General features: G+C 45.0%; 1 protein-coding gene across 5 annotated transcripts in view; it reads left to right on the top strand.

Moving 5' to 3' along the window:
• The window catches only part of ADGRF5 (adhesion G protein-coupled receptor F5), a 97,568-nt gene that overhangs the window by 13,274 nt on the left and 58,198 nt on the right, over positions 1-26,096 (top strand). For 2 of the 5 annotated variants that reach the window (XM_060615675.3, XM_060615673.3), the window contains exon 1: positions 15,675-15,956. The exons of 1 other annotated variant lie outside the window; for it this stretch is intronic. The gene's annotated coding sequence lies outside the window, so the exon portion shown is untranslated. Of the gene's footprint in view, positions 1-15,674; positions 15,957-26,096 lie in introns of those variants that run through there. 2 more of the 5 variants (XM_060615677.3, XM_060615676.3) reach the window with 1 other exon arrangement.

Below are 26,096 nucleotides of genomic sequence, written 5' to 3'. Positions count from 1 at the left end.
AGGAAACCCAAAAGCAAGAGGTCTGAGTCTCTGAGGCTGGGTAAGGGTGGGATAAGGGTCCAAAAAGGGATTTTCAATAACATGGAAGAAAGAGGGGCGTGATGCCACCCCCACCAACACACAAGCTCATGTGCATGTGCATACACGTGCGTGCACACACGCACATTTAAAAAAATTTTTTTTTATTGCTTATTATTTTTGAGAGAGAGAGAGAGAGAGAGAGAGACTGAGAGCAAGCAGGGAAGGGGCAGAGAGAGAGGGAGACACAGAATCAGAAAGCAGGCTCCAGGCTCTGAGCGCTCAGGACAGAGCCCGACGCGGGGCTCGAACTCACAAACCGTGAGATCATGACCTGAGCTGTAGTCGGCCGCCCAACCGACTGAGCCACCCAGGCGCCACCCCCCCCACCCCCCACCACACACACACTTTATTGCCCTTGCTGGGCTCTATGTTTCTACATAGCGTTTTTGCTCCTCTGATATATAACTTATTTTGTTTTTGGTCTATATTAAAAAGAAATGACATTGTCAAAAGCTACTTGAAAGAGGTAGAGGCAGTTAAGTCAACAGGGCACCAGCAGCATCAAGAAGACCTTGGTTGCCTCCCCTGGGGCACAAAGGGGCAAGAAGGTTGATGTTGGGGTGTCAGAGGAGACTGGCGACATCTGTGGCTGGGGCGGAGGGAGCTCCCCAGAATTGGACTGAGGGTGGAGGAACACAGCCTCCTACCAAAACTGCAGCCCGGCAAGGAAAGGAGGGAGCAAGTAGCTGGCTCCCCTTTCTTTCCATCCTGCAGCCTTCTGCTGGGATTTCCCACCCTCCCGGTCCTGCCATCCCCTTCTGAGATGACAAGGCACCACGAGGTGTGGGGTCGGCCTCCTGGGCACACAGCAGGGCAGCAAAGGGCAGAGGGGGACCTGGAGGCTTGTCAGCACTCTTCCCCAACTAGAATGCGAACTCAGGGACAGCTGTTTTAGTTATCTGTTCTATGCTTGACTCCAGGGTCTAGGTTAGTGTCTGTTTTTCACACATATTTGCTGAATGAATGAATGAACGAATGAATGAACGACGCACGACTTAGAAGAAGAGACATACGAAAAGAGGATTTCAGCCATGACGCAGAGTGCGTGATGCGAATCCACACAACGTCGCTATTACCATATTTAAATCCATCCTTGCATGTAATGCTTCCGTGGGAAGGGATATTCTGAGGGGCAGATGCCACAGGCAGCAGACCCAGAAGAACAGAATGAGAAGGATACCTGGCATCTGATCCCACACGTATCATAGTAGTAAGTTATCCCGAAGTTCACTTCATGCGTTTCTAAATCTTGCTCTACGGGCAGCTAGGTTTGACTAACAACAACAGATGGGCCCCAGCGCTGTCCATCCAGCAGCACAACCACGATGTTCTGAGGGTCGTGCTCCAGGCCCCGCAGATGCTAGAGTCCCGGGAGGGCTCAACCCCACCCTAGGCAGGACACGGGGCCTCGGCCATGAGGCCGCTCTGCGTTCCATCCTCTCCAACTCAGCTCGGAGACTGAGTTTCTTGCCTCTAAAATAGGACAACAGTGGCTCCTCCCTTAGGCAGTTGTGAGGCTCCCTCGGGGCTCGACCCACTGCCTGACAGGGCGTAAACACTTAGTAGTAACCAGAAGGATCGATTCTTGTGCAAGACGTGGTCTCTAATCTTGAGAGAGGTGTGGAAAGTGCTGCAGACGCTCTGATCTCTGTGCGTGTTCTCGATTAGAGACAGGGGGTCAGGAGGTAATAGGACAGCCGGTCCCAGAGGACGGCTTCACCCCTGTCCTCAAGCAGGGCTTCCTGCTTCCTTCCTTTAAGTCAAGTGAAGCTGAAGCTGGTTTCCCTCTGACCCCTGATCAGAGCCACACACTACCTTTTTTTTTTTTTTTTCAGGTGGCCTGGGGTCCTTAGAACTGTATTGAGAAAGAGGAGGGTGCAGCTCTTCCTTCCTCTGCTCGGGGAGAGGTTTCCAGATGGAGCTGAAGTGAGGAGCAGGTTGAGGCCTTGGGACAGGCATCCTGGGATTCACATGGCTTTCCCTCTCCAGCTCTCTTCCACTTCCGTTTGCTCGTGGCTTCCTCCACCCCCTGTGGGTCTGTATCCCCGACAGAGCTGCTTCAAGTTCAAACAGATGAGGCTAGTGAACGAAGAGAGAACGGGCGACCCTCTGACGCCGGGTCTCCCAGGGCTTGCATGACGAACTTACAAGAAACCCTCTGGAATGGGTAGCCCCCGAGGGCGGGACGTGGTGACAGGCCCCCCTGGCTGTAGGCAGCAAGGTGGCACACTATCTGTAGAGAATTTAAAATCATTAACGAAACCAACAAAAAGCCTTTAAAAAAGCTATCAACACATACCAGCGATTTCAAACGATGTCAGTGACGAAATACTCTTCCTAAAAGGTCTTTTGTTGGTCTAAGTTCTGAACAATGGCCACCGTCCCTGGTGAATTTCAGTAATATAAGCTCCTAATTATATTTTCATTCCTTATTTTTCAATAAAGATTGTATTCTACATAGAACCTACTTTAGAAAACTCTGTAAGAGAGTGACTCCTGACACAAAGGGACTCAGCTGCATGTGCTTCTTTCAAAATAACTTCCTTGTAACTGTCTGAGCTTGTTTGAAGTGTCTCTGGCCCCTGGACATGACATGTCCTTGTCTTTGAACAGAGATTAAAAGTGAACAAGGTTGGGGCGCCTGGGTGGCTCAGTTGGTTGAGCGTCCGACTTTGGCTCAGGTCACGATCTCACAGCTCTTGGGTTCGAGCCCCGCGTCAGGCTTGGCTGACAGCTCAGAACCTGGATCCTGCTTCAGATTCTGCATGTCCTTCTCTGCCCCTCCACTGCTTATCCTCTGTCTCTCTCTCTCTTTCAAAAATAAACCATGAACAAGGTTATGGGGCGCCTGGGTGGCTCATTCGGTTGAGCTTCCAACTTTAGCTCAGCTCATGATTTCACGGTTCTTGAGTTCGATCCCCACAGCAGGCTTTCTGCTGTCAGCACAGAGCCTGCTTTGGATCCTCTGCCCCCGTCTCTCTCTGCCTCCTCCCCTGCGTTCACTCTCTCTCTCAAAAATAAACAAACCTTAAAAAAATGAACAAGGTTAATGGGGTGGTTGTATAGACAAAGAAACTGAATGGGAGTCGCTTCAATTCTGTTACTCTACGGGACCACACTGAGTTTTTATTCGTGTTTAAAATTTAAAACAGGGGCGCCCGGGTGGCTTGGTCGGTTAAGCGTCCGACTTCGGCTCAGGTCACGATCTCGCGGTCCGTGAGTTCGAGCCCCGCGTCCGGTTCTGTGCCGACAGCTCAGAGCCTGGAGCCTGTTTCAGATTCTGTGTCTCCCTCTCTCTGTGACCCTCCTCCGTTCATGCTCTGTCTCTCTCTGTCTCAAAAATAAATAAACGTTAAAAAAATAAATAAATAAAATAAATAAATAAATAAATAAAATTTAAAACAGTGAAGCCGAGTGCAGACTGCAGATTGCACTCTTTTCATCTGGCAGATACAAATTTTAGTTCCCCTTGAAATGTTGTATTGAATTTTAATATTTTCAAGTGAAACGTTTTCTTTTCTTAGTTGTTTTAAATCTGAATAATTTAATCAAGAAAGTATGGATTATTACTGAAAATAATGTTCTCCTCTAAAAGAGGGAGGGGCTAGTGAAAGATCTGGTCCAGAAATCAAACATGCTGGATGTGCCCATGGTCCAAAATGCCCTGAGCTGGCTGCTACCTCTTCTCTCTGGTTTCGCAATGCGGAGAAGGAGGAGTGTGGCATGGGTATACGTGTGTGTGCATGTGTGTTTGTGTATTAGTGGGTTTAGGGAACCAATTCTCTCTTGGTCATTTCTTGGTTCCTGGAAAATTTTGCTTTAAACATAGAAATATACTCAAATATTATTCCCGGTAGTGCACATAAATAATCCCGGGACAGGCACCTGATGTGTAAGGTGGCTCTGGCACTTAAGAAGGGACAGTGTGGGAGCATTTCCAACTTACTAGTAAGTGATCCAAAGACCAGAGGTCATTCATAAGAGGGCCCATATTTGGTGAGAGCCCAGCAGGTTCAACTAGAGAGTCCCAGACAGAAGTGCACCCTAACTGTGTATACATGCTGTCACGTAAAGCACAAAGCTCAGATCTCAATGGCCCTAAAAATGGAAAATTGAACATTAGAGGAATTCAGGAAAAGACTAAAAATAATATGCGGCTTTCCCTCTCTTAACATTCCAAGTCAAATGAAGCAAATATAAGGGGTGAGGACCTGGAATAATCATGTCCTTGTTGATATGTAGCTGTGTTTTGTGTGCTATGTATGAGGTCTAAAAATAGTTTCGTGGTGCCTAGAGGCATAGTCTGACTTACAGAAGTAAGGTATTTAGGAGATGTCTTGAACTTGGAAACCTAGACCCCGCGTTGTCCTGGGATGGACCATGGAGCTGTGGAGAGATGGGCAGCTTCCATGAATTAGGGTGACCATGTGCCCGATGGTAGGCCACTTCAAAGGGCAGTAGCAGCCTCCATGAGCACCTTTCCCCTAATGTCTTACCCATCTATTTCTGAAAAAACTCAAAAAGTGCAGGCTGGAACCCAGAGCAACTCAACTACCGGGCCAACTAGAAGGTCAGACAGACTCTCGGTTTGCCATAATGGTATGAAACGGGAACAGATCGGTGAGTAAACAGGGTGCCAAAGCGATGCCATATCCGTGGCTTAGATTCGGGGACATGGGGAATTTAATAAATCTACTTTTAAGCCACTCGAAGTGAACCACTGATGGTTTCCCCAACATTAACACAAACAAGTTGTTTTGAACAGGAGCCATTTGACTGAGTAGTAGGGGTGATATCTGGAAATCATGTGTCCTTACCATTTTCGTTAAAAGTAGTTCACTACAGGTGACATAAAACGTGGTGTTCTTGGTCTAATAAGATCTTGCTAACTATGGAATATTTGGGTTTCCCGGAGCTCATGAGCTCTGTCATTTTTCAGCGTTCTGCATCTCTGTGCTTTTAAAAGGCACATTCTTCCTTTCCCCAGGGAGTTTAACTTAAGAAGCTCTGATTAATTTTCATTTGTGATTCATTTTCCATTCTCAACACTGCTGCCCCCAGTTTTATGCTTCTCCTCAACGGGGCTGAATTTCAGAGTCTTTGTTGTTCTTCACAGACATAGGTGTCGACCAGTCTCTTTCCGATTTCTTTCTCAAGCAAACACTGTCATTGTGCCTGACATATTATATATTCTTGAAAAGGCATTTAAAAAGGATGCGTTATTCTTCTGAAGAATTGAGAGAAGTGTTAGTTTAGAGCCATAACTGTTAGATGTGAAGCAGAAGCTGAGAGCAGTGACTCTGGAGGAGGAGAGATGTATACTTGGGGGGAGGGGTGGCAACTTTTGCCACAGAGTGGCCTTCTCTGGTTGACCAGAGCTGCTATTGGCCTATTAGTGTTACCTTCATATTGCAGGTCTTGGACATTTTATTGAGCATCTGTTATGTGCCAGGGATTTCTAGCCCTACCTCAGAAATTACTTCCACTGTTTGGCTAAGATGATGGAGTATCTTCCCTTTCGTGTAGATGGGCTCCTGTAACCCTAGTAACAAGCAGGGAGTCATGCAGGGGGCATTAGTGTGCACAGTGTATTAGCAAAACCATGCTGTGACCTTGCCTTTGGAAGTACTGAATCCCCTGATGGTGTGTATCTGGCCAGCTGAAAAAGACAGGATGATAAAACCAATCTCCTCTTGGTCGGTTTGTTCATTAAGAAAATATTAATTGAACACCCACCATGTTCCTTTTCATAGTTACCTAGTATTTTAGTTCATATTTTCTTTTATAATCCCATCTGTAACTTAGTCATTTTTAACTAATAATTTTTAAAACTAATAGTTTAAAGATAGTTCTTAAACTTTCAGTTCTTGAGTGTTCAATTTCCCTCTTTCTTAAATACATCCTTAACCTAGGTACATGGATGCCATATGAGTAAAATTGAGGGAGTCTGTGAACTTGAATGAGAAAGTACCTTTATTTTCACTAACCCCTGATTGAAATTTAGGACTTCCTTTAATTAGAAACGTAGACTGCACATCACTGTAGTATTCGCTGTACATACGACTTTGTCACCAATAAAAATTCCAGATAATTTTATATCACATCACTAGGTTGCAGATCCTTAAACTCCAGTTTATTTTCATTACCACCTAAAATTATGTAGTTATTAAATTTGCACCATTAAATCTTTTAATTGAATATATTAACAAAGAAGTCAGTGTATTACTAAGTCACATTATGTTTTAATATCTTGATAAGCACATTGCAAGGTAATTATTTTCCTTTGTAACCCTATGTATTTTGTTTTATGCATTTATTTTTTATTTTTGTAGTTGTTGTTTTAACGCATTTAAAAACATAATCCCAAGAAGGATCAATAGTCCTGACCAGATGCCCAAAGGAGTCCATGGCACAAAAAATATTTTCACCCTATTTTTGTAGTACTTTCAGCCAGAGTCAGTGAGATGCAAACTTTTTCAGTCTTTATATGTCTAAAAAGATCTTTATTTTGCTCTTGTGCATGAATGTTCTTCCCAGTATGGAGCCAGATGAGGTTGCCTGGAAGAAAGCACAGGTGAGAAGGGACAGTGGGACCCTGGACCAAATCTGGGGCACGCCAACTTTTAAACGTCAGATAGAGGAAGAAAGGCCACGAAGGAGATTGAGAGGAGGAAGCAATGAAGTAGGAGGAACGCCAGAAGAGTGGGTGTCACAGAAGCCAGAATACTGGGTTTCAAGGAGGGAGTGGCCAACTCTGTCAAATGGTGTTGCGGGTCAAGGAAGGTGAGACCGGCCAATGGACCATTGACTATGGTGACGTGGAAGCCATGGTGAACACCGTGAAAGCCCCTTTGTGCAGTACAGTTGACCCTTGAACAACAGGGATTTGAACTGAACAAGTCCATTTATACATGGATTTTTTTTTTGAGAAATACAGTACATTACTATAAGTATATTTTCTTCTCCACATGACTTTTTAAAGAACATTTTCTTTTCTCTGGTTTACTTTATTGTAAGAACACAATAAATACTACATATAGCATACAGAATATGTGTTAACCACCTGTTTCTGTTACAGGAAGGCTTCCAGTCAAGAGTAGGCTATTAGTAGTTAAATTCTGGGGGAGTCAGAAGTTATTTGCAGATTTTCAGCTGAGCAGGGGGTCAGTGCCCCTAAACCTCTACCTTGTAAAAGGTCAGCTGTACCAGTGGAGGAAGATTGATTTGATTGAATTTGGGGCCAGAGAAGAAGAGTGAGAATGTGGAGACAAAATCTATGTACTCAGCTCTCTGCTCAAAATTTGCTATAATGGTGAGCAGGAAAACGTTGCAGTCAATGGCGACAGAGAGAGAGAGAGAGACATATGAAGAGAGATTCTGGAGCATGTTTGTGTGCTGTTGGGACTGATCCAGTGCTGAGGAAAAGGAAATGGGACCCAGAGCCAAGTGGAGGAAGAGGCAAGCCATCAGGAGGAGCAGGGACACATCCTCTCAACCCGGAGGGAGGGCCAGAGAGGGCAGTGCAGGTGCAAGAGGGTTGAAAGTTTGTGTGTGGGGGGATGAACATTCCCATTTGATTGATTCTGTTTTCTCAATGAAGTATGAGGCAAGGCTCCTGCAAAGAGTGAGGAGAGAAAAGAAGGTATGAAAAGCCATTTTGGGGATTGTCAAGCTATGCGATTGTAGCAATTCCACCAATAATTAGCAGAAGGTTGTCCTGATGTTATAGGTCTGCCCCCAGATGCAGATAAGAACTGCTGTCTGAAATACAACCTCTGTGTTCCCCACTTCTCTCTAGCTTCATCCCCCTCTGGTATCTTGAGTCTCTTCCGTATGAAAGTTTCCTCGATGACCTACACTAATTCAAGCTTCTATACAACTCACTGGAGATTTTTCTGTTGCTTCTCAAATCCTGCCACAGTCGTGACAGCCTATACTACTGATGTCACCTGGCCCCATATATTCCAGACCACTACGGTGCCATTCACTACACTCTCAGTGCAACTACGTTCCAGTTTGTTAAAAAGAACATTGAACTTTCAACATTGAATTTTCTTCCATGAAAGAATATAGGCGCTGGAAAAATTGGGCTGATTTATTTCAGGCACCATTTCAGGCACTCATTATGACGTGAACCAAACATCCTAAAGAAAAGTCTGCAAGTTTAACACAAGTTTAAGATCGTCTCTCTCTCTACTCAGGAATCATTACTCCATCCTGTATTGTGCAATTGTCCCAATTTAGGCGTAAGAGGAAAGATGTCTGTACAGTATCTAGCGGGGTCAGGGGAGGGGCAGGCACCAGGGCACAATGTTGAGAGTCCTGTATGGGGAGACAGAAGGCCTAAACTCCAGTTCCGGCTCTGACACTACTGGGTGTTATGACCTTGGTCGCCCCTCAATGTCCCTCTGACATCAGACAGCTGGAATAATGATCACTGGACTCCTTTTACTATGACATTCTTTGATTCTTACTTTTATCCTCACCTGGATAACTCTTCAACTCATATTTATCTAGTGGTTTTGGCATCATAGCTGTCTGCTAATCAACTTGATAAAATCTGAGGAAATTACCTCTGCCATCAGAGGCAAAAATGAGGGAAATTTTCTTTTGGGGTCAGGAGTGCCGAGACCCTGAAAACAACAGAGAGCAATGGAATCTGGATAGGAGTTGCCCTTATGGGGACAAGATTTTGCAGGCCCAAACTCGGGCCTCCCACCTGTTTGCAGGTGGCCCTCTCTGTTACCTGAGGTCTACGCTGCCTGCTGATGCAGAGCAGAGCATGTGCCCCCCAGATACACAGTGAAGAAGCAGAGGTTAGAACAGGAGTGAGCGTGGACAGAACATGTGCACTTTCTAGTAAATGCAGCTGCTTTCTAAATAGATTCCTTCTAAGACCAATGGAAGAAAGAATCCCCGTGTCCTCAAATAACCTGTTCTTTGCCGTGATGCTGACAGAAGCGTTGAGGGAAGGACTGAAGGGAGAGGAGTCAATGACAAATTTGGTCAATCAATAACTGATGTCATGTGTATCACAGCTGCAGCATGTGGGTGACATATGTCATGCTGTGGGCATCTGCAAGGACTTTCTGCTCTATGAATCACATGTCACCTATGGGAACTGAAGGTGGAATCTGAAGGCTGGGGATGGCTCATCCTCTCCATTGATGGTCAACCCTCTCCAAGCAATGGTCAATAAAGGTCAAAGGAGGGCTGTTGATGACATCTCTATGGAGCCATGTCCTAAATCTGCCTCCACGTCTCCCATATGCTACCCTTCCCTCTTCTGGGAAAATGTAGGGAAAGTAATGATGGGTGTGGAGTGCAAAACAGGGTTCCATCTGGAGTGTGCCTTTGTGCTTTGCATTTCTGACAGAACCCAGAGCCATCACTGGAAGCATAAGAAGGTGGGTCCACTGGAGCTGTCAACCGTATCTAATTGGTTCAAAAGATGGAAGCTTTGGGATCTTCCATAGCAAACTAATCTAAGTATCTGAAAGACACGAACACAAAGAAGGTGTAATAACTCTATTGGTGGAATGGACCCAGTAACAGCACGTGCAGATTAAACCTGAGAGTCCCCAGCTGACTGTAAATCTGACCAACTTCAATTAGCAGAGACTTTGCCAAGATACACACACAAAAGATAAGAATAAGACCATTTGTATACTATAAAACTGACCGATTATTTGTTGGTTCCTTCCTTGCATAAGGACAGGTCAGTGCCAGAGGGGAATTTTCCTGGCCTTGATATAGAAACACCAAAAGAGAGCTGACCCCGGGCCGCACGGGGTCAAAAGGGTTACCAACATCTGGTTGTAGATTAAAAAACCAGGACTTACCCTGCCAAGACATGAAGGTGGGAGTGTTTTGCAAGTTGAACCATTATGTACTTTTGGACGTACTTCTGCTGTGTATATAGTAATGCTGTGGCATTCATGACTTTGTGTGTGACCCTTTCAAGTACTCTGTTTTAATGAACAAAATAAGCATCCCTGCCCTCAAGGAGCTTACATGCTAGAGAGGGGGATGAAAGATGGAAACAGACAAGAAACACAACAAATAACTACGTTAGAATGCGCGAGAAGTGATATGTGATGCGGGAAAAAGTTGATCGGGGCAGGAGGATCGGAAAGGCTGAACTATGAACTATGACAATTGGCAGAGGCCCCACTACGAAAGCGCTGTTTGGACAAAGGTGGGAATGAGGTCGAGGAGGGAGATGTGAGGATATCTAGGCAAAGAGCATTCCAGGCAAAGAGTACAGCCAGTGCCAAGACTCTGAGACGGAATTGTGCCTGGCTCGCAAGGAGGAGCAATGTGACCAAGGGGAGAGAAGTAGGAGAGGAATTAAAGGAAGAAACAGTGGGAGGCCCACAGATGTGGGGGGTGTAGGCATTGCAGGCCACTGAAGGAACTTTCAGTTTGACCGTGAGAGATGGGAGCACAGGATTGCTGAGTGTAGCTGGGCATCACATAACGTACTTTTTGTGAGGACCATTCTAACTGCATTCTTGCACAGACACCAATTAAAGGCAGTGATAATAATGCGGTCAAGAGACAATGATGGCTCGATGAGAATGATAGTGATGCAAAAGGTAAGAAATGCCCAATCATGTGGATATTTGGAAGGTAGAGATGATAGGATTTGATGACAAATTATATAGAGTGTACGAGGGGGAGCTTAAGGATGACTCTTAGAGTTGTGGTCTGGACAACCTGGAAGGATGGCCATGTCCTTTACTATGATGGGAGAGACTGTTGGAAATGCTAGTTTGGGAGGGCAGATCAGGACTTTAGTTTGGTCATGTTCAGTTTGAGATCCTACTGGATATCCAGATACAAAGTAGGCAGTTGGATATATGGGTCCGGAAATCAGGAGAGAAGTCCGTGATAGAGATATGCATTTGAAAGTCATCAGCACAAAGATTTAAACCATAAAACTGCTGGAGATCACATGGGGAATAAGTGTCAACACAGAAGAGTTGCAAAGACAGGGTCAGGGAACTCGCCAGTGTTAACAGGGGCAACCAGCAATGGAAACCGAGGTGGGGAAGTTTCATTTTCCTTTTGCTTTTATTGATCATCTACTATATGCCAGCACTAGACTGGTTGCTAGGCATACAATAAATAATACTAGTCTCTGCCCTCAGGCTGCTTAAAGTCAATCCATCAAAATAATCATTTGGATGCAGTGAGGTAATTGCAAAAAGACATGTACCTGGTATTATGGGTCCAGGGAGAAGGAACATGTGTCCCAGGCTGGGAGGGCAAGGAGGGTCCTTGGAATAAATAACACCTATAACTTAAAAGGAGACTAGAAGTTACCCAGGTGAGCAAGAGGGAAGGGCAGAGCAGTGAAACAGCCTGGAGCCTGCTGGGAATGTGCATTAATTTGGGGCTGACATTTCTGCCTGAGAAAACAGCTCTGTACGGAATGAGGTTATACCCTCAAGTCCTAAGAGACATGTCATGCCAACAAACATATATAATATGACTGGTGAGTTAGTTACTCTGGCTGCACCACTGAAGAATGGTTGAAGAAGCTTGGGTTCATCTTTCCGCCAACTCCAACATCTTAGAATTCAGGAGAGGGCTTCTGTCACAGCCACTTGAATCCTTAGCTGTGACAGGGCAAAGTCTCCCCGTCGGCAGCTGATTCTGGGTTGCAGCCGAGACCATATGGTGGTTCCATTTTTTATTTGTCTTTGTTTTCATTGTAAAGTGAGTGGGGACAAGCACAGAGTGTTCCTAGCAACAAACGGGACTGTGGGTGAGAGAGGAATTGCTCCTCAGGGAAGCAAAGGAACAGCCACCTTGACAACGCCCCGTTCCATGTCAGAGAGCCAACTGTGCCCACAGCCCGCTCCCAACCCACCCAAAGCAGGAAGTCTTGGAGCATTTTAAAAGAAGCATTTACTGGGAGCTCACTCTGACAGCGGGTGTTTTTTAAATTTGTGTGTTGTTTTTAGTTTATTTATTTTGAGAGAGAGAGAGAGAGAGTGTGTGTGTGTATGCACAAGCAATCACAGAGGGGCAGGGAGGGAGAAAGAGAGTCCCAAGCAGGGTCCACACTGCCACCCTGAAGCCAAATGCAGGGCTCGAACTCATGAGCCATGAGGTCATGACCTGAGCCGAAGTCAAGAGTAGGATGTTTAACCGACTGAACCACCCAGGCGCCCCAACAGCAGGGTGTTTCTTAAGGTAAGATGGATGCAAGTCAAGCTCCCTGGTATCATTACTTGTTTTGTAAGTCTGAGGTCTGCAAACTTCCCTTTCACCTGGAGTGGGCTAACAGGCCACCTGACATTTACTTCTAGCCTGCAATCCTTTTCCAAAGCAATCAGCCAGTAAAATTCTTTCAGCATCCTTTATAACTACCACATCCACGTCCAGTTTCCTCCTATTGTTTCTTCATTCTTCTCCAACACACCTACATTCGTCCTAATCTACATTCAAGTCACCCCCAAAGGAACCAAATATCATGATGAAAACAAGATGTATACCAAAGTCCTCTTCAAAGTGCCAATCTCTGGGCACCTTGGGTGGCTCAGTCAGTTGAGTCTCTGACTCTTGATTTCTGCTCGGGTCATGATCCCAGGGTCGTAAGATCGAACATCACATTGGGCTCCGTGCTGAGTGTAGAGCTTGCTTAAGATTCTTTCTCCCTCTCCTTCTGCCTCTCTCCCCTGCTTGTGCTCTAGAAAGAAAGGAAAAAGAAAGAAAGAGAGAAAGAAAGAAAGAAAGAAAGAAAGAAAGAAAGAAAGAGAGAGAGAGAGAAAGAAAGAAAGGAAGGAAGGAGGGAAGAAAGAAAGAAAGAAAGGAAGGAAGGAAGAAAGAAAGAAAGAAATCAACGCTAGCAGAAAGCAAAGGAGAATACCAAATCCACATGCACAGCTATTATTACAACAAAAATTTCTTTTCAGTAGAGATAACAGTAGCCAACACTTACACCATCTCTCTATGCGCCAGGCACTCTTGCAAGCATTTTAATCTTCACGGCGACCCTTAGGTAGGTATTATTATTACTCCGATTCTATAAATGAGGACACTGAGGTGCAGAAGGACTAATAACCTGTTGAGGTTGCACAGAGCTATTAGCAGATCTGGGGTCGGCACTCTCACCACCATCCTACTCTGGGCTTTCAAGATCTGGGCGCTTTTCCACTACGTACATTTAGTATTCTGGATTTTTAGTGTAATAAAGAATCTAGAGTATCTCTATCCATTCCTTACAGAAAAAGTCAGTACTTCGTATATTTAGCATAGGAAATTAATTTGGAATATTTTAGGATATGATTTGAAGCTATTTGGCTCCATGCGTATGTGTTTTAATACTCTTCCTAATATTTTTTTAGGCCAAAAGTAGTATTTCAGATAGGCCCAAAAGATCTATTCTTCATTGTGATTCACCAGGTTACGATTTTTAGCTTTTAGCTACAAATAACGGGAAACCCAACTGGAACCGGATTAAATAATAAGGGCTTTTATTGCCACACTAAGGGTGAATCCAGAGGTAATGTGCGTCCTCACTTGGCTTCGTGTCCAAGCATGCCCCAATGTCCGGCAAGGAGAATGAGATCCGCATGCTTTAGACCAATCACGATGCCCACCTGGCCCGAGACAGCCAGGTTGCCTTCCCTGAGTTCCCCAGCCAGCCTGGGCTGGCAGCAAGGAGGAAGTGGAGGGTTGACTGTGGCGGGCAAACACCAAGTCCGCCCACGACGACGTGAAGCTAACTGGAGAATACAACTGAGAATCACTACCGAGAGGTAGAGTAATATTGTGACGGTTCATCTTTTGTTTTTGCAAGTGAGAGTCACAACTGTATTGGGATGTCCGATATTTCCTTGTTTGTTTGTTTTTAAGGTTTTATTGAAATTCCAGTTAGTTAACATACAGTGTGATATTAGTTTCGGGGGCATGATTCAGTGATTCATCACTTCCACACAAGCCCCGGCGCTCATCATAGCAAGTCTATCCTCTTTTTTGGTCAAAATTGTTCACTTTTGTCTCAGGGCTGATTACTACTGGTAGTTGTCAACATGCCTACGGGTGATAGCTTTTTCTAAGCGTATTTACTTATTTTTTGAGAGAGACAGAGAGACCAAGCAGGGGAGGGGCAGAGAGAGAGAGAGGGAGAAAGAGAATCCCAAGCAGGCTCCACGCTGTCAGCACAGAGACTGATGCGGGGCTCAGACTCACACACCACGAAGTCATGACCTCAGCCGAGACCAAGAGTCGGATGCCCGACAGACTGAGCCACGCGGGCGCCCCGGGGATAGCTTTGACCAGATGGGAAGGTGGGCGAGAAGGAGAGAGAGATGGTGTGGGATAGGAAAAGAGTATGAGCTTGTAGGATTAGAGCCCGGGGCCCCAGATAGTAACAGTTCTCCTCCTCTACACCAGGCTCTCAATGGGAGCCTGTACGTTCAGCGGTGGTGTTAGCCACTTTCACACACAATAAAACCAAGTCTCAGCGACGTGCTGTCATGTGTACGAGGCCACATAAATAGAAACCCATGGGAATACAGTCTGAATCCCTACGGTCTGACACTGGCCGAGCCCAGCCCAGGCCTCGTGCTTCAGCCTTTCCACGGGAAGGGGTCCAGAGGAGGGCTACCTGAACAACATTCCCCACACTAAAGCATGAGAACAAGAGTGATAATCTATCACATCTCATCTGTGTTCTGACCGTGGGCAAGTCGCTGTTTCTCCCCGGCTCACAGGTGCCTGACTTGTAAAATGAGGATGGGTAGGTCACTTCCAGCTCAAAACTCTGATTATAATTCGTCCTTAAACACAACAACCTGAATACAGCCTGCCAACTGGCCCTTTTCCATGTATCTCCTTATCTTTAAATATTAGTGCTGTTATCAAGATGATATTTGAAGCATCGCAGCATTGGATGCGTAAGCATCCAGAGTGTTCCTGGAACTCCGAGAGAACTAGTTGTCCCCTTTTTTTAAATCTTTTTTTAAAATTAATGTATTTACTTTGAGAGAGAAGGAGAGCACAAGGAGGTGAGGGGAAGAGAGAAGGAGAGACAGAAACCCAAGCAGACTCCGCGCCATCAGCACGGGGCCTGATGATGTGGGACTTGAACTCAGGAACTGTGAGATCACAACCTGCACCAAGATCAAGAGTCGGACGCTTAGCCGACTGAGCCAGCCAGGTGCCCACAGTTGTCCCCTTAATGTGGCAGATTTGAAGTGCAGCTCTCCCAGCGCTGGGGCTAAGAGTATCTTTAGGTCTTTTCATATTCTGGGGATTTTTAAAAAAATTCTCTGACTTCTTGATGCTACCAGAAATAAGAACTCATCAATAATTCTACTTTCCTTCCACTCTGAAAACACAGTCTGATTTAGTGAACATCTTTCAAAGGTTGAAACAGTGCATCCTACACCGCTCCTCAGCTCTAACCCCTTTGGAGTTTGCTTTGGTTTCATTTTTCTGATTTTTTTCCTTTGGTGAAAGAAAAGCAAGAACTAGGGGCATTGGCCAAACAAGTCTGGCCACTCAGCGGAGAGGTTTCTAGATAAGAAGGATCTGAAGGACTTCCCATGGGCGTAAGGGAAATCATGCACGCCATCCGGGGAAGAGGACCAGGAAATCGCTTCTTGTTTTTCAAACAGAAGTGAGCCTCTCAACGGATGGCTCTGTGAGCCTTGGAGGATCACTGCAGGGGAGGCACGGGAGAGGGGTGAGGCAGAGCTCGGCACGGAGCCCTCACAATGAATCCTGCTTGGCTTTCCCTTCATCGGGTGTAGATTTCCTTGGAGAGCATGGGGCCAATGGCCTCATAGTGGAAACCTGGATGATTTTAGACATCTGATCAGAGCAGAAGCCAGCCTGGGGACTGCGGTGCTGAACAGGTAACAGGCATTCTACTGTGGTTCATCTCCCTTTGTAGCAAGACCCTGGGGGTGCCTCGGTCCAGTTATGATCCTCTTTGCCTGACTTCCTTTTGTATAGCTGTCACATGTATGTTGCCAGCATAAAGCATATCTGCTCAAGAGCTTTGTTCAGGCTGTTGGCCAAGTTGACGAGGCTGTGCTTAGGAAGACTGAGTGTCGGCAATTAGATGGCATCTTTTAAGGGTTTCCTCTATAATGAAGAGAGTTTTCCTTTTTTTTTTTTTTCTTTTTTCTTCTTTCTTTTTAAAATGAATTTTCCCATCCCTGAGCCAGAAAATACCATAAAGACCAGAGCATGCATGAAGGCCGCCATGAGTATTTCCATGGCCGGGCATCCATGGGCCGTTGTGCTGCCAAGAGGCTGTACTGTGTCTAGGAGGGGGAGCACCAGCTAATCTCTCAGCTCCCAGGCAGTCCTTGGGGTAACGGGTGATCTCCAAAATGTTAAACTGTCACTTCCCACCCATGATGGAGAGGAAAGCGTTTACAGTCAGCGCTGGGAAGGAAGTCAAGAAAAGTGCTGAGTTTAAGAGCTGGGCAGACTTGGCCTTGAGCATTCTAGAAGGAGGAAAAGCCCTTTGATGTGTGGCTTGCTTAAACCATGTTTTCTTATGCTTTGCAGAGAGCCAGGCCCTGCCATTTCACCGCCACTCCGTTTTTCCTTCCATAAAGGGCTGATGTTTTTGGTCTTTCATTTCTGAATTATATAAGTAGCACATGAATATATTCCTCCTGTAATAGAATATTTCTAACACCCTCCAGTACCCACTATGTCTTTCTCCTCCCCCAAATTATCCCATCAATAATTTGCTGTGTATCTTGTCAGTTGTTTTCTGTCTTCTCTGCTCTCAGGACAAGCCAAGGCACAGAGCACAATAAATTCTCATTGTCAGATTCATTTATCGATCTTTAACAACACCTTTTCTCACTGAAAGATGAAATGATACCTGGAGGTGTCGACAGCTCTTTTGACTCTCAGAAAAGTCCAAAAGAGTTTTTTTTCATTTTTGTCATTATTACCTTTGCGTTGATTTTGGCTTTGGCAATCACTATTAATAATGGCTTCCCATAGGCGGCTGGGCAGCTCAGTTGGTTAAGTGTCCAACCCTTGATTTCAGCTCAGATCTTGATTTCACGGTCGTGGGATTGACCCCCACACTGGGCTTCACACTGATTGTGGAGCCTGCTTAAGATTCTCTCTCCCTCTCTCTCTGTCCCTTTCCCCTGCTCATGTGTGCAATGCTCTCTCTCAAAATAAATAAATAAATAAATAATTTTTAAAAAAAATAAGAGCATCCCACAGATTAAACTCTGGATTTTCTGGAGGTTTGGCCTTCTTTCTTTGAAGGCCATCAAAGGCAGCCTTGTTTTAGAAATGAAAGGGGGAAGAAAAGGAAAGAAAAAAGAGGAAAGGAAAGGAAAGGAAAGGGAAGAAAGGAAAGGAAAGGAAAGGAAAGGAAAGGAAAGGAAAGGAAGGAAAGGAAAGGAAAGAAAAGGAAAGGAAAGGAAAGGAAAGGAAAGGAAAGGAAAGGAAAGGAAAGGAAAATGAACTTGGATAGATAGATGAATGATTAGCTAGCCAGCTAACTAGCTAGAAGCTAGTTAGATTAAGTGGTTGGTTCAGGGAAGATAGGATGAGGGTAGGAGAGATTCCCTTTTTATTTAATGTATAATAGATTAAAAAAAAAACAGGTAAGTTCAGTTTCTACCTCTTTTGGCCCTCTGTGAAAAGGTAACCATCTATTTTCCCCCCCTGCACGATGTCATGAGACAAGTGAATAAGAAAAATTCCCTATGAACCAGTCGATATGGGTCATGGAGAGACCGATTGGAAAGAAGTTACAATGTCAAACCCGAGAATAATTACAAAATACTTTCAGTTGCTATTTGGTATTTTCTTGGCCTTTCCAAAGTTTCCCTATCCAAAACTAGAAGGCCATTTGGCCCTGCTGATTTTGGACATTCTGCCGTGCGTCTTCAGCCTGGATCCCTTCTCCTGGGCTAATCAGAGTAATCACGTCACCGTGTCCCCATGCAGGGACTGCTGCTTCTTCCACCCCACCTCAGGGGAAACACATATCCTATCTCATTTTATGGAATACAAAAATGAAAGGTTCGGAGATTAAGCGGTTTGCCCAGCATCACATAATGGATCTTTTTGGGGCACCAAGATAAGAAAAAAACCCAGGTCTCCGGCTTCCCAGCCCCTCTTGGGGTCAGTAAGGTGAGAATAAAAGTCATGCAGAGGAGAGAATTAACGTGTGTGGCTGGATTCTGTCAGCTTCCTAGCAACATGGGTTCCCAGTTTTGCTGGGAATCTACAGACAGATCAAGCTATTGCCTGGGCCAGATTTTAGCAGATTCCAACACTTGTCCATTAGCATCACCATCGAAACTTAACAAAAAGACAACAATGCCCAGGTACTTCCCTGGAACAGCTAGATCAGAATCTCTGGGAAAGAGATCTGGGCAGGGCCTTTTTTTCTTTTCTCTCTTTCTTTCTTTCTTTCTTTCTTTCTTTCTTTCTTTCTCTCCTTCCCTCCTTCCTTCTTTCTTTCTTTCTTTCTTTCTTTCTTTCTTTCTTTCTTTTCTTCCTTCCTTTCTCTCTTTCTCTTTCTTTCTTTCTTTCTTTCCTTCCTTCCTTCTTTCTTCTTTCTTTCTTTCTTTCCTTCCTTCCTTCCTTCTTCTTTATTTCTTTCCTTCCTTCTTTCTTCTTTCTTTCCTTCCTTCCTTTCTTCTTTCTTTCTTTCTTTTCTTCCTTCCTTTCTCTCTTTCTCTTTCCTTCTTGTTTTCCTTCCTTCCTTCTTTCTTTTTTCTTTCTTTCTTTCTTTCCTTCCTTCCTTCTTTTTTTCTTTCTTTCCTTCCTTCTTTCTTCTTTCTTTCTTTCCTTCCTTCCTTCTTTCTTCTTTCTTTCTTTCTTTCTTTCTTTCTTTCTTTCTTTTCTTCCTTCCTTTCTCTCTTTCTCTTTCTTTCTTTCTTTCTTTCTTTCTTTCTTTCCTCCTTCCTTCCTTCCTTCTTTTCTTTCTTTCTTTCTTTCTTTCTTTCTTTCTTTCTCTCCGAAACAATTCTTTTATATAGCTAGGGTTGGGAACCATGGAGTCCCAACTGTAAGAGAGAAAGTTGCCAGATGGAGAAGCAGAAGCAACACCTGTTCATGTGGCCAAGCATTTGGGGCTGGAAGGGCCAGCAGCTGTGAGCACATGAGCAATGTGCATTAGGATTCTGGCTGCTGCTGTCTGCCCATGAGAGAAACGGACCCATCTCACACCCACGTGTGAGAATGCAGAGATTTCCAGTTCCCCCACCAAGGGCCCGGCCACACCCCTGACTTCACTGCAGATAGACTGGCTCCCTTGTTCCTTGCGAATTTTACGAACCCAGATTAAATGTTCGAGGTAAACAGGATGTGCTCTTCTGGTGCCAAATGATTATGGGGGTCATATATCTTATCCAACGGCACGTTGACGTGTGTGTCCCCACGTCCAGAAAAAAGGGAAGAAAGAAATACTAACTATCCTTTGCGTGATCTGCCGCTTTGTGGATTGAGCTAAGTATGGATAGACAATAAATCAGGGTTATTTTTTAATCATAAAATGTGCTCCTAGAACTATCCCTTCCAAGATCTCTCAATACAGTTCAAGCTAGAATTGCTCATGGCTGTCATGTGTGTGTATGAATGGAGAGCGTTAGGAGGGGCTCTGCCAGCTTTACGTCAGAGTCCAGGGTGCCCCTGGGTTTCGGCACATAGTAAGTACCACCGGGTGGCTTGTTGACTGAAATGTCTGCATCGGCTGTGGGTACACTATGAACTCACAAGTAATTTACCAACACAACATTTCAGCCCACATGGTGTGATTCTAGTCATAAAGGTTCAATAACTGAAATCTTGCCTATTTCCTAAAAATAATCCCCAAAGTGAAACCTTTGAAGTCACAGTTTGGTGAAAGCGTCTGTGCTGCATAGACTTGCTAAGTGCTATGGGGTTACCCAGGCAGAGAATCCTTTCCTTTAATTACCTTAGATTCTTAATAGAGGGCCAAACACAGGCATTGAGGGTTTTAATAGTACCTGACAATGTTTACTGAGTGTTTATTATGTGCCACTCTGCTCAGGGTTGTCCAAAGATTGTTAGCTCATGTAGTTATTCCAATAATCTTATACGTCTGGTGCTTTTATAATAGCCATTTTACTGATGAAGAAACACACAGTTTTAAGCAAGTTGCCTGAGGCACACAAAGCCAGCAATGGATGAAGTCGGGACTCCAGCCCAGGCAGTCTGACTTATGAGTCATGCCTAATTACTATGCGATGCTGCAAACCTCACAGGGCACTGCAGAAAGGTCCACACGGCAGATACATCCAGTGTATTCAGGAGAAAGATGCATCTCTGGAGGAGATAAGAAAAGAGGCAGGATGCTGTAAAGATTAAGAGCTCCAGCTTTGGCAACAGACTCGACTACTTTACCGTGTGGCCGGGGTGTGTTATTTAATTTCCCCATGCCTCAGTTCCTTCATCTATAAAATGGGGACGATGATAGTTCTACCAAGGTAGGATCTAAGGATTAGATGAGCCTTGTTCATGCAGGGTGTTTAGTCTAATTCCTGGCATGTAGCCGAGTCTTGATAAATGATAGCAATTATTGCCATTACTAAGTGGATAGCGAGACCCCAAAAGACAGCTCAGAAAGGAGGAATGGGACATTTCAGTGGCCAGGAATGGTTTGAGAAGAAACTGAGAGGCAGCCATTCATTCAACCAAGACTTGCTGTTAGTATTTATGACACATTTTGCCAAAGAAAGTACGGTGAGAACTTGTGAGTGGTCAGCCTATTTTGCAGGCAAGTTTTATGGAAGAAAAACATGGCAGAGCTGGGTTTATATTTAGGTTGTGTGTGCCAGGTGAAGTAGCCCAAATATTGCCTGGTCACTTGAGAACGTTTGAAGAATTTGAATGCGGTAGACAGCAATCTATGAGAAATCGTGTTCTAGGCAAATGAATCTGCCGATGGTGCGTTGGGTTATTGAGCAGGGCAGTGGGGGTGGGGTGGGGAGGAAGCCCATCCAGGAGATTGCTGCAATCATCCAGGTGTGAGGTGATCGTGTCCAAACCAGGTGGCAGCCGAGGGAAAGAAAACAGCAGCGGAGGCAGTGACAGGACTTGGTGGCTGGTCACATTGAGTCTCCCTCTCCTGCCCTGGATTCTTGTGTGAGGAATACCCGTGCGATGGTGAGCCTGGGGAACTGGACGATGAAGCCAGCTGTTGGGAAATCTTGAAAGGGATGGGTTATGAGGTAGCAGTGGGAGAGAAGAATGACATTCAGTCTTTGGGGAGCTGAATTTTCCACCCAGAGGGAAAGAGTGTGGTTGGGGAGATGCGCCTAATACATAGCAGAGAGATCAGGGTGGAAATAAAGTTTTGGAATTCTCATGTAACTTGATAATGAAAACTATGGAAGTGGACAAGCTCTCTAAGAGAAAGGGTGTCGGGGGGATGAGCCAAGGACCCAGGTCCACAGTGGGGCAGTTGGGAGGAGGAGGGAAAGGAGCAAAAGCTGGAGTGATGGGAGAGGAAGGGGAGAATGATGGAAGAAGAAAGGGGGCCCCGTGAACGAGGAGGCACTAAGGGCATCAGAAACCAAGAAACCAGGGAGGACGAGGACTAGTGAAGAATGGCACTGGCTAATATCAGACGCTCCAGATTAAAGAAATCTTGGAATATTCATGACTTCTCAGGGAACTGTATTTGGGGGGAAATAATACTCTTTTTTTTCATTTTGAGTAGTACACACACCTTATTCTTAAAGCTTAACAAAATCCCTAGAAGGGAAAATGAAAATTTCAGAGAAATGAAGTCATGGGCCAAGGACAGCCATGCATGGTCTCAGGAGACAGAGACGATGAGGTCTCTGAAAGCGGGAGACACAGAGGGCTAAAGTGGCCCTGCCAATCATTAAAACGTTGGAATAATTTTTTAAATGTTCGTTTGTTTGTTTTGAGAAAGAGAGCATGGGAAGGGCAGAGAAAGAGAGGGAGAGAGAGAATCCCAAGCAGGCTCCACAGTGCGCCAATCCCGACACAGGGCTCCAACTGACGAACCATGAGATCATGACCTGAGCAAAAACTAAGAGCCGGCCGCTCAACCGACCGAGCCACACAGGCACCCCTAAATGTTGGAATATTTTAAACCATGTTGTAAATAACTACTGCCCCTCAAGCCCCTGGAGTGTCCAAATGCCCTCCACCCACCTCTGCCTCAGCCACCCAGCCTTCGGACCCTCCCGCAGACCTCCGTACCATCCAGAATGAGGGCCCCCGGCCCCTGCTCCTGCATAGTGACCAGAGACTGCTCCAAATGGTCCATTACTTTTATGATTAACACTCCAGTATTCTTTTGAATACCTGATGGAGGGTAGGACCACAGATCTGTAAGGCTTGGCCCCACACCCAAGCCCTCTGCTGCTCAGTGCATCCCTACAGCCAACCACAGGGCTACCCTCCATCATAGCTGGAGCACAGCCCCGGCATTGTTTTGCTGGGACTTAGGGAACCCCTTCCACACAGTAAATGAAAGTAGGAAGATCGATGAGATAAGAGCAGAGTGAGGAACTTAATGTTTTCATAAAGATGGCAATCTCTTGCTTAAAGGCTCAAATTCTCCAGGGATTTACAACAGGGAAAGAAGTGTAAAAGGTTATCAATGCTGCACACACGGGCAGTGTGTTTTGGAAAACTTGACCCCATTGTGTACAAACAAATGTTCTTCTGTAATCTGATGGTACCGAGCCGCCCTGACACAATGCTGTTGCGGGACCTTATTTCAAGGCAAGGGAAAATTAAATAGAAAAAAAAAATGTTCAAGGCAGTCCTTTAATTGGTATTGTGTTTCGTGTTTGTGTTAAATAAATATTTAACTTATACTTCTGCATGTGTGAGGGATGAATCATCTAATTAAATAATGTCGGCAAAGATAAGTCTTGTCACCTCTGCTGTGGAAAATACAGATCTATGAAGGCAGGCTCTTAAGGTTATACGTGAGGATTTTTAATCCTCAAGTTCAGGAGGGAGGTTATGGCTGATACCCTGTGCCTCATGGAGATGAGTAATAATCACAGCAGAATTTGCAGTTGAAGCCCTCCTGGAATTTGGTGTTATAATTTAGCACCTGTCATCAAAAGGAATCTGCTCTGAATTATTTTCCAGGAGTAGAATGATGTATGTGCAGATCTATGTCCAGTCTCTCACCTGCTATTTTGATCAGAAGTACGTGTTTAAAAAATAACTACCTGAACATCTAGGCTGTTCCCCAGAACGTGCAAGGCAGGACACAGGGAGATATGCGTGTGGCCTCTCTCAAAGGGGACGGTAACTTGTCTAGTTGGCCAGCCACAGGCCAAGGTCGAGTAAGAGGCATGGCTTCCCTTGATACAGTCCTCACGTGCAATACATTGAGTTCTTTTCTTAAAAAGAAAGTCACATGGGGCTCCTGGGTGGCTCAGTTGGTTGGGTGTCCAACTTCAGCTCAGGTCATGATCTCACCGTTCATGAGTTCGAGCCCCGCGTGGGGCTCTGTGCTGGCAGCTCGGAGCCTGGAGCCTGCCTTGGGTTCTGTGTCTCCCTCTTTCTCTTCCTCTCTCCCACTGGCACTCTTTCTCTCTCTGTCTCAAAAATAAATAGACATTAAACAAAATTAATAAAAAAAAAAGTCACACATATAATATCACTACTCCATGCGACATGAGAGCCAAGCAGGTTACAAATGGGAGGAATCTCCACTCTGTCTTCCACCTTGCAAATCTCCTAAGTTGTGTACACTCACTCGTCTTGCACATAGTCTACAGCTACCCCCAATGTGATTTCCTCCCTCCTCGCCCCAACGAGAGCTGAGCACATATCACGAGTACATTGCCCTTGCTGAGAACATATCATGTCTCCAAATCCCATGGGCAAAACCAGCCCCCTCTGTGTGGGCCTTTCAGCACCACTGGACACAGTTGTGACAGTCTGCTTCTTGAAACCTGGCTTTCCCTGGTTCCAGACTCTCTTCTAACCTTGTTTCCTTCCTGCCTCTCTGGTCTCTCATTCGCAAACATCTTCGCTCTATCATCTTCCTTGACAGGACCTCTGGTTGCTGGAATTTTCTGGGCCTCAGTTCTTGGCTGTCATCTCTACTCTCTCTACTGTCTTCCTAATCAATCTTAACACTCCTGTGGTGGCAATTACCCCGCCTGTCCTGGCTCCTGCTCACCTCACAAGCCCTCCGGTATACATCCCCTGCTCCTTTTGGTGTTCCAGCCACTCTGGCCCATTTGCAGCTCCTTGAATGTACCGTGCATTTTTTCTGCCTCAGGGCCTTTGCACATGATCTTTGTCCTACCTGGAACTCTCAACCTCCTCCCCCTCTGAGCTCCCTTTTGTTTTTAGCTAATTCCAACTCACACTTCAGATTTCAGCTCAACTAAATACTTCCTTCAGGATACCTTCCACAGATCCCCAGGACTAGGTCATGTCCCTCTGTTAATAGATTTTATTAGAAAATTCAGCACAGTGGTGAAAAATATCGGCTCTGGAATTAGGCTTTTTCGGTTCACATTCTGGCTCTGCCACTCACCGTCTTGTGTAATTTGGGGAAAATTATTTAACCATTCTGTGGCTCTGTTCATTTGATATCATACTGTTAAGTAGATACTATACTAAAATCCCTATACTGGAATTGCAATGAGGATTAAAAGATTTAATACAGTCAATGCTCAGCTCTGCACCTGGCACATAGTAAGTGCTCAACAACATATTAGTGTCATGATTATTTTCCTTGGTCACACTTTCATGGTCATGGTCAAACAGTGAATTGAGTGACTGATCCTTTAATGATGCTCATCTACTCCATTAGACTCTAAGCTCCATGGAGACAGGGATCATTTGCTTGTTTTCTGCTCCTTTCTCTGCACCTAGCAGAGCACCTGGCACTTAGCAGGACTTAATAAATGTTTTCCCAGTGAATGAATACAGAAATGGATACATGAGTAAGGGAATAAATAGATTTGCTTCATGCTATGCTTACGACAACAAATATAATACAAGGAGGAAGGTTAAGGACCTCGATTAAGAGGAAGTAGAGACTATTTATAGCTAGGCAGATCAAGGAACCTCCAGCCAGGAGGCAGCCTTTTGCCTTGTCATTGAAGGATGGATTAAACTGGAGTATGCAGTGATTATCCCGAGGCCAAGGGGCGGGGAAAGACGGAGATTAACAAACCAAGTAAATGGTAGGATTCGTTTGGTTTTACCAAACATTCAAAAATAGTTTGACAATAATAACTGCTCCTCTCCACCGCCAGGATTGATTCTCAAAGATTAGGTTTTGCATTTTTACTTTGGCATGAACCCCAGAAAACCTCTCATTCTATTTTCAATTATGAAAAATCAGCCACCGTCAGTGATGAAAATCTAATAGATGCTTATTACATATACTTGCTCTGGAATATACAATCTAGGTCATGGAAGGCCTTGAGTATCAATGAAAGCAACTGCCTTTACTCAAAAAGCAATGGGGAGCTGAACAGGGAATAACATGTGAGAAGGGCATTTCTGGAAGGTTAATCTTGCGTCCATGTAGACAATGGGGCGGAGAGGGAAAGAATACAAGCCATTGCAATGGTGCACGAGAGAGGCGGTGAAGGCCTGAACTGCCTAGTAAGTCAGAGGTGGGTTGGATAAATACAAGAGGTCATCATGGTTAGGCTCAGAAGCCTACGTGAGGTTTACCTTGGATTTGAAATAAATGTGAGAAATTTTAGACTCTTTGAATAGTAATGGGACTTCAGAGGCAAACTTCAGTGAGCACCTAATAAATTACAGAGATCTATACTTCTCATCATCATCTTTGATGACAGTCACTATCCACAATTCTATCATAAATGGTTTGCCCGACTGTAGGACAATATTGTCATCTAGAATGTAAGAATGCTTGGTGGGGTCTCCTGAGGCACATAGTCCTTTCTAGGCCTTAGTTTTCTCATCTGAAAAACTAAGGGGAGCCCACACTTCCATGGAGGCAGTGCTGGAACTAGAGATAAATTCTAATTTGTCTTCTAATTCAG

Source organism: Panthera onca, chromosome B2, assembly GCF_046562875.1.
Source record: "Panthera onca isolate mPanOnc1 chromosome B2, mPanOnc1 haplotype 2, whole genome shotgun sequence".
Classification (NCBI taxonomy): domain Eukaryota; kingdom Metazoa; phylum Chordata; class Mammalia; order Carnivora; family Felidae; genus Panthera; species Panthera onca.
The sequence above is the reverse complement of the archived record's forward strand: the minus strand, read 5'-3'. Positions and strand labels throughout refer to the sequence as shown.